At 46.9% G+C, this 18,503-nt stretch overlaps 1 protein-coding gene across 1 annotated transcript in view; it reads left to right on the forward strand.

The window, feature by feature from the left end:
• The window catches only part of TPST2 (tyrosylprotein sulfotransferase 2), a 569,298-nt gene extending 551,248 nt beyond the window's left edge, over window positions 1-18,050 (forward strand). The window contains exon 7 of the mRNA XM_069619371.1: window positions 17,550-18,050. The gene's annotated coding sequence lies outside the window, so the exon portion shown is untranslated. The remainder of the gene's footprint in view (window positions 1-17,549) is intronic.
• The last annotated feature ends 453 nt before the right edge of the window (window positions 18,051-18,503 follow it).

Here is an 18,503-nt window from a genome sequence, read left to right on the forward strand (position 1 = left end):
GTCTCAGGGGCTGTAGCCGGAGGAGGGGGGGTAAAGCATACCGGGCAGTCAGTGGGCCTCCGGGAGCAGTAGAGATGTAAGTGGTGATAGGCCCGGCGCACCCCAGACCCCCAGCCGAGCCTATTCGGATAGCTTGTGGCTTTCCTCGTAGGTACAGGCAGGTGGGTGTGGATCAGAGGAGTCCGCTCAGTTTCGGGGTACAACTGTCTGTGTCCGGTGAGGATCCTGTAGGTCGGCACTTATTATGGTGAGGTGCCTGTGTTTCATGGAGCGACCCCTCTCGGGTTCAATGCGCCAGGTTGGGTGTGTCACAGGGCCATTAGCGCACAGTTGGAGACGGGGGAACTCCAGAGCGCCCCCACAGAGCCCCACACAGTAGGCTTGACGTCCACTCAGCCAGATGGATGGATGGATATATGGAGTGAGGCCAGTGAGGACTAGAAGGTGGTATATGCACGTCTTCAGTTGGCAGAGTGGTTACCCTCAGGGCTCTGAAAGTTCCAGGGAGCCCGAGTGTATTCCCTTACTGGTTGGAGGGTGCCAGAAGTGCTAGTAGACCAACCAGTCAACCAACCCCCCCCACTATACCCCTCCCCCACTGGTCTGCCACGTGAGTCGGCAGCCGCGGCGGTGGTGGTGGTGGTGGGTCAGGGCGCCCGCAGGCTGGATAGTGACTTTTGAAGCCCTCACTGCACGGCCGCCACCCTAGCAGGATGTGCGGTACTGGGCCACCCCCAGAACCCTCCGCAGGTCCTACCTTACTAGAGGGTGCAGAGCATCACCAGGCAAGTGTCCGGAGAGGGGCCACGGAGATGGCAGGCACCGTGCAGCGGCTCCAGTGAAATGGCACCTCTGCCACCCGCAGTCTGGCGGCCCTCCAACGGCCGCACCGCTCAAGGACCAGGGGCAGCATGGCAGCCGGGAGGAGAACCCAGGAGTCCCCCGGGCATTCACGATGGGGCCGCCGGCCAGATTAAGAAAAACGTTCCGGTGCAGGGGGCCACCGTAGCAGGCGGCTCAACGATGTGTCGGATCCGGCGCAGCACTCCAGGCCCCTATCAAGTTGCCAAGTATCACGACTACTGTAGACTCATGTTCTTCCACATTATCCACCCGGTAAAATACTATCTCGCCCTCAACCATTTTCACAGGGACTACATCAAACCAACATTCACTAACATTCCGCTTCTGTTTCTTTTTCTCTGTTCTTTCCTTGGTGCGCTTGTCTTTCTTTCTTCAATGTGACATATACCCATATCTATAGTAACAAACAGTATGCTTTAATTTTAAATGAATATTTTTAATATTGCATGATTGGCACTGCTTCACTGTTATTGAATCCTCACTTATGTCACATAATTTACTACGTACTGCCTCACTCTCACATCACGATGGACACAGATGTGGCTTAATGCTATACGACACTCTGTTGAACCGAACATCTGTTCTGAATGTTTCAATTGCTGACCTTTAATGACAAATCTTAGCCTTGACAGAAACCCCCAAGTGGTCAAAGCATGTGTCGGCACCCTAGTAACATTAAAACACTATGCAAAATACAAGTGGTTGTGACTTTTTGTAACCACAACATAACGATCGCAATTGAAGTTTTCTACATCATATGAATTGTATGTACAGCACCTACTTTGTAAAAATCCCCAACCCCTCTACAATGTCTCACCAGGGGCTTTGAGCACGGCCCCCTTGGGTTTTTAAAACCGGCTGCAAGTACGCACCAACTACAGAGAAACGAGCTTCAGCTCAATAGCCACACCTTCCTGGTGCTCATATTTACCCTTTTTGTTTCATGTGCTTAAAGGGGCTTTAGATTTTTGGCAAGAGATTACCTTACCATGCCTTGCAAAACTCACCAAAAAATTACAAAAGTAGTCATAAAGGAGTTGTACGCTGGTTCAAGAAGTAACACCGTTTTATTCAGGACCCCAGACGCAGCTGGAACAGCAAATTCAAACAGATCGTGGAACAGAACTGCATGAAAAGGCGCTGTCAAAGAAACTAAGGTTAGAACTTGCAAGTAATTAGTATTCGTGTTCGTGCAACATGAAAAAATCTCCCCACACAAATGTTATTGGACTTCGCACTTTGAATCCTTATAGAAAAGCATACATTGCAATCAATACTTGGGTCCAAGAACCTTTCCACACCGGCCTCAGTTGCACCATGTGACGTCAAAATCCATCCGCAATTCCCACAGCACAAAGTTAAGTCACTGAAACATTTGAGACGACCAACGGAACTATAATCGACTGCCTTGGTCGCCTCATCCCGATTCTCATTAGAATGGCTTTCCACCATGACGCCACCAGAGCCTTAGACTACGGACATACTGCTATACAAATGTTGCATATCAGGGACACTAACCCGTTTGCCAGGGGAAATGTTCTACAGGGCAATTTGAAACTGCTATGGTTATTTCCAGCTCCATTAGAAAATTGTATTTCATAAATGATTTTGAATTATAAAATGGTCATGTATTACTTATTCCTTGGCGAAACCTGTGAGCTCTATTCTATGACCTCGAAAAACAACAACCACTGTGTACTTCTCTCAGTGCTGGCCTGGGATTGCAGACTCTGCACTAAATCACCAGCCACAGCATCCTTTGCCACACACAAAATGCTAACACATGTTTAAAGCAAAAGCAAGCTTTTAAGGCCGAATTTACTGTGTTTCGTTCTACCGCTAAGTTTGATTATACTTTCTTGTGCCCCTGTATTTATGGATTAGTTTTATTAAGGATTTTATTTCACAGGTATCAGAAAGAGCCCCCTTTTACAGTGTTACTCTCGTAGCTGATAAGTGCGTTCCTTTATATTGCGTTAAAGTTATATCTTTATTACATTATTCCCCCTTTTATTTTCTCGTTCCTTTTTAGCTGCTACTTCTTTATTTATCCACATTTTTCCAATCGGGTCATGTCTTCCCCCCAGTCTCCTCCCAACCGTTCGAATCTTCCCCAACCCATACACCCCCTGTTCCATCCTTTAGACATTGAATCCAGAACTCTTTGTAATTTTCAATATCTGCAGGTTGTGCAAAAGCTCATCCATCAGGATCTTCCACTTCTTTCCCCATTATTTTGTTACTACTCTGCATTTCAAAACCTTTATTGTCAACACTCGAGGGTAACATCAAATGTCCTTTTTGCTACTTAAAATATACTTTTCTCCAGCATGGGGTCTGGTATGGATTCACATGCTCATGAATATTCCCCGTCATCAGGCTGGGAATCCTCGGTAAAGAAAAAACCAGTATCAGTTTCGTTTCTGATCTGTCTTTCGTAGTAATAACCAATCACTGATCTCTGCGTCATACTGACCACAGCCAATGACTGCCCTCTACCTAAGCCCCGCCTCTGGCAGCCATCTTCAGATTTTTACCGCACGTTCATGTGTTGGGATCCTCGTGCTATTGCTCTCGAGCGTTAGTGCTATTTTTTCACGTTTTTTTCTCAAAAACTTCATTTTTTCGGTCAAAAGAGCCTCAAGCTCCACCGACTCTCTATCCGATCAACGGGGACCCGTGTCGGATTCGTCTGCGCCCCTCAAGGGTGAAGATTCGTCGAGCTACGCTTTTGGAGGACTCCAGAAGTTTCTCAGGCCCAGTCATGGCCTAGGAGAAGGGAAGCTAGACGCCCGGAAAGCTGTTCAGGGTCTGCCCTGGATGCCAGCTTCAGAACGTCTTCAAGGAGGACGAACACTCCTTTTGTCTCTACTGCCTACATGAGGACAAGACGCACGTGGAGAAGGACTGTGCGTTTTGCGGCAACATGTCGGAGCGGACCATGCAACGTCTCGCCAACTGGCTAGAAGGGAAGAGCCCGTCCGGCGAGGAGAAGAAGAAGAAAACCGAGCGGTCTTCTAAGACCTTTGAGGACGCCCCGGCGACGGGGGTCCAACATAAGGCCAAGCACCATGAGTCCGCTGGCACCGGGAGCGCCGAACGGTCGGGCTCTACGGGCGCCAGGCAGGGCGCACCCTCCCCGGCACCATCAACCACGAGCCAACGCTCTGGGTCGGGTAAGAGGAAGGCCGAGCACCCGGCGAAGCTCCTGGAGAGGCCCCGGTCGAGCTCGAAGGCGGAGGGGGAGCGAGGCGGTGTCCCCCCCCTCAAGGATAAGGCGGTGAGCGCACCTAAGGTGGTGAAGGCCTTAATCCATCCGGCCAAGCCCTCTATCGAAACTGTTGCGGCGGCCCTGGCTCAGCCTGTGCAGGCTACACCAGTGGTGGCGACCTCGGGGCTCAGAGTCTCCCTGCCACCTCGGAGGGAGTCCTCTTTTGTGCCCATCGATAGGACCCCCGTGAAATCCCCCGAGGGGAAGAGAAAGGGGGGGCAGGGCGTCGTCGTAGATTCGGCTTCAACCTCGGAGGAGGAATTGGTCGAGGTCTTAAGCCACGGCCTCGGCGTGGAAGAAGACCGGCCCGTCGGGATGGGTCCCGACGCAGGTGACGACGACATCGTCGAGGGTACCGACGGGGCCCCTGATCGCCCGTCGGATTCCCCTCTGCCAGCACCGCAAGACAACTCGGCGGCCATTTTGTTGGCTATACAGTCCTTATGTTCAGAGATAAGGACGAGACTACCGTTGCCGACGGAGGAACCTCTCCCGTCGGGGGACCCAGAACCGGGACCTTCTGGTGTCCCCCCTACTAAGAAAAGAAGGATCCACCCTCCACCTCCTTTTCAGCCGTCGCGCCCCGTCCAGCCCTCCTCCCCGTCCACCCGAGGGGATGATAGGGGGACTGACACGGCAGCGACGGGTACGGACGACGAGGTATACGACGAGGATTTACCGTCGTCGCCTCCCACCAGGGCTTCTCCGCCCGACGAGATTGGATCGTTCCACTCCATGATCACCAGGGCATCCGAGCTTTTCCAACTCTGCCCTGAGGAGAAGAAGAAGGAAGGTTTCCTTTATCAGCGGCGCGAGGCCAAGAGGAAGACGGTCCTCTCAGTGCCTCTATTGGACGACATTTGGGATGAGGGCCTCACCCTCCTCAAGAACCCTTCCACGACGCCAGCTAGAAGAGACCGGTACGAGAAGAAGTACCGGATCCCGGACACGGCCCCCCTGTGCCTCCGGGCGCAGCCTACCCCGGACTCCGTCGTCTCCGCGGCGGCCAGGAAGAAAGCGGGGGGAGGTGCGGCCTCCACATCGACTTCCCCACCGGACGGTGAGGGAAAGAAATTGGACGCTATGGCATGTGCAGGCTCCGGATGCGCCCGTTGCAGGAGTTCCTGGACGCGCGCTGGATCCAAACGACGGGCAGCTTCGAGGAAAGGATCACACTCGACGAGTTTCCGACGAGCGATCCGGTGGTGGGGCACCCGCGCGCATCTGACGGCGGGCTTGGACTTCCAGACCCCAGCCCACCAGGAGACAGTGACCACGGATGCCTCCCTGGAAGGGTGGGGAGCGCACACCGAAAATCTGCACGCAAGAGGCCTTTGGCTCCCGACGGAGAAATCCCTACATATCAACGTCCTGGAGCTCCGTGCAGTGTTTTGGGCCCTCAGGTCCTTCCTTCCGTCCCTCAAGGGCAAGGTGGTGAGGATCTTCACCGACAACACCACCACCATGTTTTACATCAGGAAACAGGGCGGAACCAGGTCCCCAGCACTGTCCAAGGAGGCGCAGGACCTGTGGCATTGGGCCATCGCCCAAAGGATATTTCTGGTACCGTTTCATCTGGCAGGGATAAAAAACACCATCGCCGACTCACTCAGCAGGGAGCTGCGCTCGTGCCACGAGTGGGAGCTACGGCAGGATCTAGTGGATCGCCTCTTCCGACGGTGGGGCACACCCCAGATCGACCTGTTCGCGACGGCGACGAATTCCAAGTGCCGGAGGTTCGCCAGCAGGTTTCCCCAGGCGAGGAGCATGGGCGATGCTTTCTCGTTCCCCTGGGAGGGCCTGTTCCTCTACGCGTTCCCTCCCTTGCCACTGCTAATCCGGCTCGTCAACCAGCTCAAGAGGTCACGGTGCAGGATGATCCTCGTCGCACCTGCGTGGCCGAGGCAGATATGGTTCCCGGACCTTCTGGACTTGTCAGCGTCCCCGCCAATCAAGCTGCCGGTGGAGGCGGATCTACTCTCCAGAGAAGGAGGCGCCATCCTCCACCACGACCCGAAATCGCTGAACTTGCAGGCCTGGCTCCTGCAGCGCTAGAGTTTGGAGGATACGACATACCGGCCGACTGCAGAGAGGTTCTTGCAAAGGCCAGGGCGTCCTCGACTCTTAAATGCTACGGACACAAATGGAAGAGGTTCTCTGTCTGGTGCCACGCACAGAAGATTAACCCTCTACGGATTACGGCCCCCCAAGTACTGCCGTACCTGCTGACGCTGGCCAAAGCTGGACTGGAACACGCGTCCATCAAGATTCATCTTGCTGCGATCTCCCGATACACCAGAACCACGGGGCGGACGTCCTTGTGGTCTCATCGTCTGGTGAAAGAGTTCATGAAGGGACTGTTCAGATCGTTCCCGCCGGTGAAGGCTCCGGCCCCGGCGTGGGAGCTCAACGTGGTGCTGACCAAGCTCATGGGACCTCCGTTCGAGCCTCTGCACTCAGCTCCGTTGAAATTTCTGTCGTGCAAAACAGCGTTTCTTGTGGCCATCACCTCCGCACGACGAGTGGGAGAGATCCAGGCCCTTTCCTGCAAGGCCCCGTACTTCACGCAACGAGGGTAGTGCTCAGGACGCACCCCTCCTTCATGCCCAAGGTACCGTCGGACTTCCATCTCAACGAACCCTTGGTGTTGCCTGTGTTCTTCCCGTCGCCTTCGTCGCCGGCTGAGAGGACTTTACACTCGCTGGATGTGGCTAGAGCGCTAAAGTTCTACGTGGACCGCACGAAGTGTTTTCGGAAGACGTCACAACTCTTTGTGAACTTTGGACCTGTCAATCAGGGGAAGGCTCTCTCGAAGGCTTCCATTTCCAGATGGCTCTCCGGCTGTATCATGTACTGTCACCGGTTGGCAAACCGACCGCTGCCTGGCCGTCCGAGAGCCCATTCCACCAGAGCGATCGCAGCTACCACGGCGTTCCTATCTGGTGTGCCCCTGCTGGACATATGCAGGGCTGCTACGTGGAGGTCGACGCACACCTTCACGAAATTCTACTGCTTCGACCGGGATTCCAGGGAGGAGTCCAGGGTCGGCCAAGCAGTGCTGCGCAACCTGTTCGCCTGAGGTGAGCCTGGTGAGGAGGTAAGATGCTTAATGTTGAGTTTGATGTGATGCTTAATGTTGAGCCTTTGCCACCTCCCGTGGTTGTGCATGTGTGTACTGCTATGTATTCTTTATTCATGAGCATGTGAATCCATGCCAGACCCCATGCTGGAGAAGGAACAAGTTACTTACCTGTAACTGTTGTTCTCCAGCATGGGTCTGGCATGGATTCACATGCGAACCCTCCCGCCTACCCCTCTGAGGCTCTTCACTTGGTCATACTGCCACTTCACGTGCTTCCAAATCTGAAGATGGCTGCCAGAGGCGGGGCTTAGGTAGAGGGCAGTCATTGGCTGTGGTCAGTATGACGCAGAGATCAGTGATTGGTTATTACTACGAAAGACAGATCAGAAACGAAACTGATACTGGTTTTTTCTTTACCGAGGATTCCCAGCCTGACGACGGGGAATATTCATGAGCATGTGAATCCATGCCAGACCCATGCTGGAGAACAACAGTTACAGGTAAGTAACTTGTTCCTTAGAATGTTCTTAAAATGCAGGAGAAGAGAGTGACAAGTAACACGGGGACAGTCACTCAAAGCAATCCAGAAAGCCAGATTGGGTACCCATGTAAAGATATTGGCCAGTCTGTCTTTTGCTTGCACTCCATTGACCTTGCTTGTCCTCTTTCCCTGGAATGTCTGTGGGCCTCATTACGACCCAGGCGGTAAGGCGTTAACAGTGCCGTAAAAGGTGGCGGCGCCGTTGACCCCTTACCGCCTAATTACGAGGTCCCTTTGTGGGTCCCGACCTTAACGGCTGGTTTTTACCAGCTGTTAAGGATTGGACCCGCAAAGGGACCTTGGCGGTATTTATGGTACCACAATTTGTGGTACTGTAACTACCGCCTTCCCCATTTCCATTGAGCCCTATGGGGGCAAAAATGGGAATGGGGAAGGGCCAATGGTGAATGGGGAATTACAATCCCGCCAACCTTGGAATGGGGCGGTAATTCTGCCATTTACCATGGCGCAATCAGTAAAATACCGGCAGCAACCATGGTGCTACTAGCACCATGGTTACCGCCTGGGTCGTAATGACCCCCTGTATCTCTTGTATAGCTGCATTTAGAGTTCCATTAGAGGCCTCACCATCCGGTATGGCCGTACAGTAACTTGTCCCAAACTTGGCGCAGGCACCTCTTTCGATGGATGTTAAGCGGTCCAGGACTAACCGATTTTAAAGTGCCACCAAGGGCAAGACCCTCCTCTCCTCTTTAATTGCATTCAACCTTTTGCTGTTGAGTTGGCCACTTGCAGTAACTCATATCAACTCAGCTGCAGCCATTTTGAATGTGCTGTGCCCTGTACTCCTGGAAGCAACAATGAATTGAAAAGGGTAGCAGCCGTGGAGAATATTCAATGCTCATCTGGGATAGCAGCCAAGTTTCCAGCGCTCTTTTTTTGAGAAATCATTACTTTCTCGTTTTCCTCTCCTTATTTGTTGCTGTTAATGTCGCTGCACCATTTTTCCCTGCAATGCAATCTTCATGACACTGCTATTTTGGGATACCCCAAGTGCAGGGCTGTGCAAAGTGGCGAGAACGCAAACTCCACTCCAGTCAGGCGGAAGCTAAGCACATGCTTTGGATCCGCAGGACACCAAATATCCACCACCGCAGCTGTTCCCTGTATCAGCGCTGCATTCTTCATCACCTTGGCGCAGCCCAAATTAGTCCCCACGAAAATGGATCCGCTTGACCTGAAACACAAAGGGAATTGTGTGAAGCTCCTCATGTCAACTAGTTGATGTTTTTCATGTAGCCAGGTTAAAGCATGAACGTATTTTCCCCAGGTTGCTCGGCAGGTGTCATTAACCTTGACTGCCATGTTTTGCTCAAAGCCCACCATTTCTTCATCACAACACTGCTTTATTATCCCCTCCCATTTGTTCCCATACCATACTGTTCTCTTCATTGGCCTTGTGTGACACCAGGGGACACATTGCCCTTCTTTAGTTGTGCATTGCAATCTATCTTTTATGGTCTTTTATTTGTAATTCTCCTTGTTTAGGAGCCTCAGTGACATATTCCACCACCTTATGCCGGGGTTCCTCATTTTGAAGCATGTTAATTTTACAAAATTGTCTTCATATACATTTTCCCCTTCATCAACCCAGTGAATGGCTACTTTTCTCCCCTGGAATACACATCTAGTTCTACAGAGAGACAGGTGCATTAGGCATCCCGCTCCTCGTAGGACACCGCTCAGGACAGGAAAAACTTGGACACTCCACTGCGTGTGGAATGAGAGAGCAGGAGTAGATGAGAGAGCAGAAGTAGCATGTGCCATTTACTCTCTATCTTCCTACATGCATCATCTCACATCAAATGTTTCGTGTTGATGAATTATGCTCCTCCTGAGTGCCATGGTAGACACCCTCCCCACTCATCACATTTCTCTTTCTAATTTTTTTTTTTCATTTGTGTTTAATTTTTTTCTTTAAAAATCTAATAAAACAAAAGCATTAGTACTACACTAAAACATATTAACAGCATTACGCTCCATAAACCAGAACATTTATTTTTCTTTGCCACACATTTTGCATTATAACCTTATTCAACAACCTGTATTGCTGGCTTTTTATAAATTCTAATGGCTGTTAAAAAATGAAAAGGTTCTGCTATACTCCCCTTTATGTTGTGCTTTGGGAGACCAGGCTCTTGTCTTTGCGAACGTCGGTTATGTGGACCCATCCGCGCCATCCTTCGAGGTTGACAGCAGTTGGTGTTGAATAGATGACTGTGTGTGGACCAGTGAAGTGCTCCTCCCTCCACCTTCGGACGTGGTTCTGCATAAGGAGCTGGTCACCTGGATAATGAGGTGCTGCTTGTGGGAAATGTCTGTATGGATCACCTAATTGTCCAGATTGGTTTGTAGGCCTCTATAGTTTAGGGACTTGGTAAGTTCTTTAAGATATGTATATAATTCCCCCACCCCCAACCCCAGAATAGCAGAGGTCGAGTGATCATCAGAGATTGCACGAAACAGCAGAATTGGTGCATGCATCCTCCGCCCTGTAACAATCTCGCGAGGAGTCAAATGATGATCTCCTCCAGGCGTATTCTTCAGCACAAACAAAGCAAGGGGCAAGCAGTGCACCCATGATTTTTCAAGCATTTGTGTAAGCTTAGCCAATCACATTTTCAGCAATCCATCCATCTTTTCTACCAAACTGTTGGCTTGAGGATGGTAAACCATATATAGTTTTTGCTTTAGCTCCAGGAGTGTTATTTCCTTTATTAAATCATTGGCAAAGTGCTGCCCATTATCGGAACAAATTTCATCTGAAATCCCCCACCTCGGGAGCACCTCCTCACAAGAAATTTAGCTGCGGGGCGGGCATCATTGTGGGCACAGGGAACTGCCTCAAGCCAACGTGAGAATGGACACACAACTACAAGCAACTACTTGTAAGAAGTACACCTCTCTTGCATATCAACATAATCGATATGCAAGTGCCAGAAGGGGCCTTCCGGTCGCAGCAATGTTCCCTGTACAACTCTCAATGTGTGATCTAGCAATAACTTCTGGCAGGTCATGCAGCTATTTCTCTGCAGCCACATGCTCTTTTGATACGTGGGTAGGATAGTGAAGCTGTTCCAACGCCAATTGTAACACCCACTTTCTGCTGAAAATAGTGGATAAAATAGATGCAGTTCAAAAACATCTTGAAGCTTCAGGTATTCTCCACCCAAATCAATCAGGTTTCAGGAGCAACCACAAGACGGAAAGGGCCCTCCTAGGCCTTCAGACCAATATGTTGGATGTGATGGAGAGAAGTGGCTCAAGGCTGTTGATTTTACTCGACCTGTCGGCCGCCTTTGACATTCTAGACCATGAATGCCTGCTACTATCGCTAGACACCCTGGGAAACTGTTAAGTTGACACCTCAGTTTGAATCGCTAGTTTATTTTAAAACAGGCTGTCTAGTGTATGTTAGGGTGAAGCCAGCTCAACATTAATACACTGTGGTGTCCTGCAGGGGGCATGTTTATCCCAGTCACTATTCAACCGATACATCAAACCTCTTGCAGCTTGATGACTTCTACAGGAATCTATTTTTCATCGTTAGTGAGTTGGAATACCAGGGGACATACCAATGTGCAATGGTCCTCAAGCCAATTTCTAAACCAATTTGATATAGTAGTCCTTCAAGAATCCTGGCTACAAAGACCACCTATGTGGGATGAGCATGACATAATCTTGCTGCCAGCTATGGTAGGAACTAAGGGGAGACCAACCTCGGGCCTTATGGTGGCCGTTAATACAAGCAAAGCTTTGAGCATGATCAAATGGGCGGCCCCCAATAACTTTATTCAATTGGTTAAAATATGTGATACTAATGGTTCACTTGCCTTGATAAATTTGTATCGTAATCCTATGGGTATCTCTGATGACCTTTTTTTATAGCGATCTGTCATGTGTCTTGGAAAAGGTTGCACAAGACCAAAGTGTTACTGCAACTGTTGTGGTCGGTGATTTAAACCTTGATTGCTTCAGTCTAAAAAAGACTTCTGGTGTCCTAATTCAAGAACGGTGGCTTAGATTTACATCAGATCATAATCTTCTCATGGCAAATGGAGCATTCCTGGGAGATACCCCTCCCCATTATACATGGGAAAGGGGCACCTCAAAATCTATCATTGACTATATATTTATGACCTCATATTTGTTCACCAAGGTTGTTAATTTTGAGGTTGGTAATCAGCTTGCAAGCAATCAACAACCGTTAACCGTGGTTTAGCAATGGAATCGCAATGTGCATGAGCTTAATCAACAATGGTACACACACAATCTTGAAGTTAATACCAATAAAACTCGCCTTAGGTGGACAAAGAAATCACTTGATAACCTTGAGGAGGGTACTCGTCAGCTTTCTGGAATGAGGACTGGTTCATATGTGGATGTTTTGTCCACTTTGCATAACATTCATATTGATAGGAGACCAGAGCAGACTCATAGGCATACCTTTGATGCCGTTGTACAACAATCCAGAGCTATGTATAGGAGAGATTTAAAAGCTACTCTCAGGCTGCCAATAAGTGAGCGCATCGAAATTTGAAGGAAAATGAAGTGCCGATATCGCAATTGGACTCGGGCGAGGAAGGCGACACTCTTCCAGTCCGATAGCGAAATGTTCAGGCAAACTATACAGAATAAAGATTCTGGTCAAGTGTGGGCTCTATTGAATAAAACGGCTAATTCAACAGAAGCTTGTGACCAACTAAGTGGGGTAACTGAAGCCTCATGGCTTGCACACTTCTCGAATCTTTATGCAGATATAAAGTTTGACAGATATAAGTATGAGAATCGGAGCCTAGAAAACTGGCGCCTAGAGTGTTCTGAGGCAATAATAGAAGAACTTATAAAAAATCCCTCCTCTAAAGCGGTGGGTCCGGACAGCTTAACTAATGCCATGGTCAAACAAAACCCAACTAGATGGGCCTCTATCTTGAATAACATCTTTCAACAGATTTGATCTCCAAGACCATACCAACGTCATGGAAATCCTCTCTGATCGTTCCCATCTTTAAAAAGGGCGATAGAGGTATGCCGTCTAGTTATCGTCCGATTGCATTACTTGATGCTCCAGGTAAGATTTTCTCACGTTTAGTTTTGAGGGATTTTGTCAAGTGGTCATTAGCTTTTAATCGGCGCGATCCGAATCAGACAGGATTTGTCGCAGAGATGGGCACGGTGGTTAATCTGTTAACACTCAATGCATTAAAATCACAGGCTCAGACCCTAAAACAACCCTTTTATCTTGCCTTTGTCGAACTCCATTCTGCCTTTGATTCTGTGTCTCGAGTGAAACTATTTGACAAGCTTCAAGCTGCAAACTGTCCTGCCACCTTGTGCGATATCATTTTCAGCCTGCATTCACTGACATCAATAAAGGTGAGGTTGTCAGTAATGGGTCTCTTATCGGCAGTAATTTGTACCTCAAGAGGGCTGAAGCAGGGATGTATTCTTGCTTCGGCCCTATTCAACTTTTTCATCCATGATGTGATGCAGGCTTTTATTCAGGTGCAATCAGATTCTCCAAAGATGAATGATGTAACAATCAAGGCATTGTGGTATGCTGATGACCTGTTGTTAATTTCTAAAACTCCCATAGGTCCCCAACTTTTGTTGTCATCACTGAGTTCATATTTGGATGCTAGTGAACTGGTGCTAAATATGAAAAAAACACATAGTGTATTATGCACCGAAAATGACTGGAAGGGTAAAGATGGTTTGGAAGATCAAAAATGCCAGTGTTGAGGTGGTTGAGAATTATATGTATTTGGGGATTCTGGTTGACGGTTCTGTGCAAACTGACTCTCAGTTGAGGTCTCTTGATTGTAAACTAATCTCAGCAATTTCGCAGACAAGATTGATACTATACAAGTATGGCAAATTTTCAATTAGCTGTGCAATTGTTTATTGGCGACAGAAAGTGCTGCCGAAAATACTTTATGGCTTGGAGACGAAAAACATAATCAAAACATCCTTTCTAAATAAATTGGAAGCTAAATTTTGGCGGGCAGTTCTACATTTGCCGCAGTGTGTACCAGGTCCATGGCTGAGACATGAGTTGGGCCTTACCTCTATGACGGCGGAATATGAGTGGCGGCTATGCGCCTTCTTTCGCAAATGTCTAACATACACACGGACAGATAATATCTTGGCAACTCTTTCTGTCTATATGTTAACATCGTCTCATAGGTTTGTGGGCACTTGGTCAAAACATATTATGAAAACCCTCGCAAAGGCAGATGTGAGTATTGACTCTCGTCATGAACCCAACTAGAGCTAAAGATAAAATCTTTAAGAGGGATTGGATTATAACCAGAAACCTGTGTCTTGGCTATAAAGATTTCAATGCGAATGCATTTGTACACAAAAAATTAAGAGATTTGGAAAGTTACTTGTTTAGAGCTCCCTCACTTCAGGTACGATCTTGTATTCTGTGCCTCCATTTTAATCTAATCCCCACTGTGGATGTGTTATCAAGAAGACATCTCCTTAATGGAGAAGTGAACTTTTGCAGATTTTGTGCGGATTTAACTATTAAGGAGACTTTGAAACATCTAATAGTGGAATGTCCAGCATTGATAGATCTAAGAGCCAAATTCTTTTTGAAACATTTGACTTTTTTTGGCTGGATGGCGCCAGAGCACAGATGGCAAACTATCCGATCTACAAAAATCATCAGTATCCACATTGCAACATTTAACTTCTTGAATGCTTTAGATCTGAATGTGGGTCCAGTGTCAATCTTAACTTAAATGTTTATGAGCGGTGAGGATATTAGCAAAATAAATGCAAGTGGATCCAGTTTTCATAGTTATAATGTAACGCAGTTAGTTTTGTCTGAGGAAAATCTATTAAGTTTTGCTCTTTTTCGAAGGTTTTATAGACCTCCTAGACTGTTATTACAAATTGTTCATTCATAGGAATGAGTTCTAATGGTGAATTTTTAATTCAATTTTTTTAACATGTAAATATTCTTATGTGCATATGTAGGTGTCTATTAATCTTTGGTAGATCACCTCCTTCTATTCTATTTTATCTTGGTTATATTAATTGATTATTCCTATGCTTGTTCTATTTTGTGACTGATCTGGGTGCATTGTTTCCTTTCGTTGAGAGCTTAATTGTTGTTTTGTATTTTTGTTGTTCTTGTATATTTGGAATATTGTACATTTGGAATTGTGTACATTTGGTGTTTCCTTTTCCTCACGAAAGATTGATAAGTTTTTTGTTGCGTTTCTCAGCTAAATTCAATAAAAAAGTTTTTTTGCAAACAATGCTAACGGGGTGTGGGGAGTACAGCAAAGATTCCGACAGGCTAGAACACATCGTCGGCTAGTTAAAGCTTGAATGCCATAACACTGGATATGTCTAAACGGCAAAAAAACTGCTAATAGTTTTCGTCTCCCCACAGGTTAGAGATAAACTTGCTTCTGAATATGCTAGTATGGCAATTGAATAGAACTGTATAAAAGTTGTCCAAATGAAAACTTTAGGAGTCCATCTGGAAGCATCTCTTGGTGTGGAAACTTGCATGGATGGAAGTGTGCGCAATTCTCGAAACCACCTCACTGTTACGGCATATCAAACCTTTCTTATCACCTAATAACTGTAAGACCTTAGTCGAAGCCATTATCATGCCCCACTTGGACTATTGTAACGCGCTTTTGATTGGAGCTAACAACAACTGTGTAAACAGACTCCAAGTCCTTCAGAATGAATCGGTTGGAATGGTCTGCGGTATCCCAAGGAAAGACCATGTCTCTGGTGCTACGAAGAATCTCCACTGGCTAGCGGTCAAGAAGAGAACACGCTTCAAGGTACTCTTCCTGGCCCACAAATGTATCTATGGTGATGCTCCTGTGTACCTCAAAGATCGCTTAAAAGTCTATGACCGCCCAAGATCCCTCCGCTGAAGCAACTGTGGTGGGTACTTGGTTATCCGTAGAGGAAACAGGTGTTCTGTCTCTACTCTAGCAGTGCATGCCTGGAATGATCTAGCCTTTGAGCTGCGATTAGAAAAACATTTGGTCACCTTCAAAAAAAGGCTGAAGATGCTCCTCTTTGAATAGCTACCCCTTTCGTATCCTCCCTGGGGGATCGCCACTTGATGTAGCTCGCCAGGTCAAGCTATAGCTGACACCAGATTAGGTCCAAATAGGTTTTGGACTGACAGACTATTTTTGTTTTGACTAAAGACTAGCACATTCTGTTTATTTGATAGGCAGGGAAATACCTCTTAACAATAGTGACAGATCTGCATTGTTCTTTAAAAATGCAGAGAAACCCGGGGGCAACCCGGGTACCTTCATCGCCTTTGGGTGTGCTCCAACAGAGTAGCGTCTCAGTGGGGACATTGGCATTCTTCACTCTCTTCGGTGTCTCCAAGTAAGCGTTTGGTTTCCTTATTCTGCCCATCTTTGCACTTTCTTTGGTTCTCGTACAACAGAAGATCCGTTGCTCCACAGCTCACTGGTCTCTGAGTTTATTTGCGTGCCCCAGGACGACTAGACCTGCAGCATGGTCACACCGCCAAGAAAGATGTTTTTTTCTCCCATCTTCACCTCTGCAATATTGCACCTCTCGATGTCGTCCTCCTGGCATCTCTTCCGCGTTTTGGTCTCCATGCCACAGCTAACTCCACAATCCAGTGTGGCTCCTCTCCTCCAGGACATGTCCCCTCAGAAGATTGCCTCTGCATAGGATTTCTCATTTGCCATTCGATGTTTGTTGCTTTATTCTCGCTGCGAAACTCCCAAGGGGTGTCAGTCTCTTCTCCTCCCATATATTCAGACAAGGTATTTGCTACAGGGAGTTCTTGAATGGAATGAGAATCCTTGTCCCCTCGAACGGAGTCGTTCCCTGTGAGATCCCAATTTTCCAAACCCCTAGGAATGGTTTTGCTGAGCTGGCTCGGCTCCCTAGCCTCAAAGTGGGTGCCCCCCCCTTGGAAGAAGAGACTAATTCCCTAGGTTTGTCAAATAAACCGGATTATCTCTGCACATTTAGAAATTAATTTTGTCCTAATGAAATAGCTATGCTTAAACACACAAACTGGATTGCCATTTTATTCCTTTAAGCTGTCATTTGTGAGATTTTCATCACAAAACACTTTGATATCCTGTGTTTTCGAAAAAATCGTATTTATCTGTATTGGGCAGGGGTTTACAGAGAGGTAGGACCAGTGTGATATTACATACTATCCACCTTCAACGGAAATCCATCTGCTCCAGGTAAATATTTGAAAAGAAACATTGCAGTGCAAAAGTTAGAATTTGAGTTGTAGCAGATTAGCTGATAAACTTACACAACACATTTTTGCCGAATGCTGAACAGTTGCTGGTCAATCAAAACATCTTGAGGTCCAAGTAAATCGGACTCTTTACTTCAGAAATGTTCCTGGAACTTGGGCCATACATATAGCTTGCTGTACATTTTTCAAGCAATGATTGTTTTTGAAGTATGCACCCTTCACAACTAAGTTTTGCATAGCAGTTTTGTCGTTTCTCTATATCACTCATGTTTGAAATGTGAAACTAATCAATATTCCTGCAGTTAGTCCATAGGCTGATTTCATTAACCTTAACTAATGTCTTTTTCTTCATATGTAAGGGAAACTGACATGTCTTCATATGCAGCCGCAAGTCACATATGTTAAGTCTGCTCCCTCTCTCTAGCGAACACAGAATGCACATTTCTGAGATCTGTTCATAATGGTTGTTTGACTCTGCCCATTGTGTAGTTGCATGTTGTTAACTTCCTCTTTCATGTTTTAGGGCTCTATTAATTGTTCGGCACCCTGAAGAGAAAAGTCTTTGTACTTGACAGAGGAAAGAAGTTATCCAAGCATATTGCTTGCAAAATCTTGCCAAACTGTGACTGCTCTACGAAGAATGTATTTGCATATGTTTGCAGAGCTCCAATGTTAGAACTCATCATACAGTACATTGTCAGTTGTCTCATGTGGTCCAAATTGTTGTGGCAAATTATCTGTGGAAATGATTTTTATTAGTACTTAACTAGAGATGCATTGAAAATGAATTTTATATCCAGTTCTCAAATTTTATTAATATATACATATATATTTAAAAATGTCATATGCTATTTTCTAATTTGCAAAAATTAATAAAGTGTTGCAGCCTTCATAACATTCCTTTCACACATGACCTACTGTCCATCACCCCGTCCATTTTTATTTCATTAATCTGTTTAATAGGATACTTTTTAATTTCCTGGTTCTTTTAATCCTGATTAAAGTACTGTTTTACTATAACAAACCTTTCTGGCCAAACATGATTTTGAAATGTTGCTGCTTTCAAATATTTATGCAAATTAAATGTTTTTGTTGTGGTTGCCCACAACGGCTTCCATGCTTAAACCTCAGGGACTTCAAGTAAAGGTCTGCAGAAAACAGCTTTCTTTGTAATATGAACAGAATGGAGGTTCATCAGGGACATACATGTAGATCTATTCTTAATAGCAGACTCTGTTGTCATTCCAAGGCCTGGTAACAGCCAAAGACCAGTCGGAGTAACTGGAAACGGGTTGCCCATTAATGTAGGATAAGCTGGGAGCAGCATTTTAAAAATTAGTTTGACTTACTGAGGGGAATCACTTCCTATGGCAAAACTTTGGGGAACAGGGATTATCCCCAGTGATCTTCAGTCATGTGTGAACACTGAATACCACCAAACTACGTTAATCGAGTCGGGGCAGAATTACCATCCCTA

The sequence above is a fragment of the Ambystoma mexicanum genome, chromosome 10, assembly GCF_040938575.1.
Source record: "Ambystoma mexicanum isolate Mex_15411 chromosome 10, UKY_AmexF1_1, whole genome shotgun sequence".
Lineage (NCBI taxonomy): Eukaryota > Metazoa > Chordata > Amphibia > Caudata > Ambystomatidae > Ambystoma > Ambystoma mexicanum.